This window comes from Tribolium madens, unplaced genomic scaffold, assembly GCF_015345945.1.
Source record: "Tribolium madens isolate multiple individuals breed KSU strain unplaced genomic scaffold, Tmad_KSU_1.1 Scaffold_7;HRSCAF=85;Tcas5.2_LG10, whole genome shotgun sequence".
NCBI classification, from domain to species: Eukaryota; Metazoa; Arthropoda; class Insecta; order Coleoptera; family Tenebrionidae; genus Tribolium; species Tribolium madens.
In genome coordinates, this window is record NW_025401050.1 from 10,445,079 (window position 1) to 10,446,629 (window position 1,551).

The window sequence follows — 1,551 nt, forward strand, 5'->3', positions numbered from 1 at the left end:
GAAGACAAAAAATATAAGGTAGAAGAAGACGAAAAATATAAAGGAAGCAAAAAGCAAGATAGAAAAACATGGAGAAAAGAAGAAGAATGTAAAAASATAACAAAGATAGTAAAAGAATAAAGAAAAAAGTCAAATAAAGTAGAAGAAAGTATGGACACAAAAGACAGAAAATAAGAAAGATAGAGAATAGAAGATAGAAGMTAAAGGTTGTAAGAATGCAGACAGAAAATGGTAAAAATAGAAGGTATAAGAGGACGAAAGGTATGAAGAAGACAACATGTAAGATTGGAAAACATGGAGAAAAAAAGAATGTAAAAATATAACAAAGATGAAAAAAAACAAGATGAAAGGGAAAAGAGATAGAAGAAAGTATGGACACAAAAGACAGAAAATAGAAAAGATAGAAGGTAGAGAAAATAAAAGGAAGAAAGCAGAAAGAAGATGCAAGAGATAGAAGGTAAAAAATGCTTAGAAGGTAGAAAAGGACAAAAGGTATAAAGGAAACAAAAAGCAAGATAAAAAATTATAGAGAAACGAAGAAAAATGTAAATAAAAAGAACTAAGATGAAAGGGAAAAGAGATAGGAGAAAGTATGGACACAAAAAAACAGAAAATAGAAAAGATAGAGAATAGAAGATAGAGAAAATAAAACATAAAAATTTGAGAAGATAGAAGGTAAAAGATAGAAGAAAGCAGATGAAAGATAGACATGATAGAAGACAACAAATTTGAGATAGAAGAGGACAAAAAATATAAAGGAAGCAAGAAGCAAAAGAGAAAAACACAAAAAAAGGAAAAAGAAAGTAAAAAGATACCAAAGATGGAAAAAGAATCAAGAGGAAAGGGAAAAAAGGTTGAAGAAAGTGTGGACACAAAAGACAGAAAATAGGAAAGATAGAGAATAGAAGATAGAGAAGATAGAAAATAAAAGATGTAAGAAAGCAGACAAAAAATGGTAAAAATAGAAGATATAAAATAGAAGGTAGAAGAGGACGAAAGGTATGAAGAAGACCACAAGTAAGATTGAAAAACATGAAGAAAAAAAGAAGAATGTAAAAATATAACAAAGATGAAAGAAAAACAAGATAAAAGGGAAAAGAGATAGAAGAAAGTATGGACACAAAAAACAGAAAACAGAAAAGATAAAAGATAGAGAAAATAGAAGGAAGAAAGCAGATAGAAGATGCAAGAGATAGAAGGTTAAAAATACTTAGGAGGTAGAAAAGGACAAAAGGTATAAAGGAGACAAAAAGCAAGATAAAAAATCATAGAGAAAAGAAGAAAAATGTAAATAGATGAGAAAGATGGAAAAAGACCTAAGATGAAAGTGAAAAGAGATAGAAGAAAGTATGGACACAAGAAAACAGAAAATAGAGAAGATAAAAAATAGAAGATAGAGAAAATAAAACATAAAAATTAAAGAAGATAGAAGGTAAAATATAGAAGAAAGCAGATGAAAGATAGAAATGATAGAAGACAAAAAATATAAGGTAGAAGAAGACGAAAAATATAAAGGAAGCAAAAAGCAAGATAGAAAAACATGGAGAAAAG

General features: G+C 28.1%; 1 protein-coding gene across 1 annotated transcript in view; it reads left to right on the top strand.

Annotated features, from left to right (window-relative positions):
* The window catches only part of LOC123010204 (3'-5' RNA helicase YTHDC2-like), a 15,855-nt gene that overhangs the window by 12,910 nt on the left and 1,394 nt on the right, over positions 1-1,551 (top strand). The window lies entirely within an intron of this gene.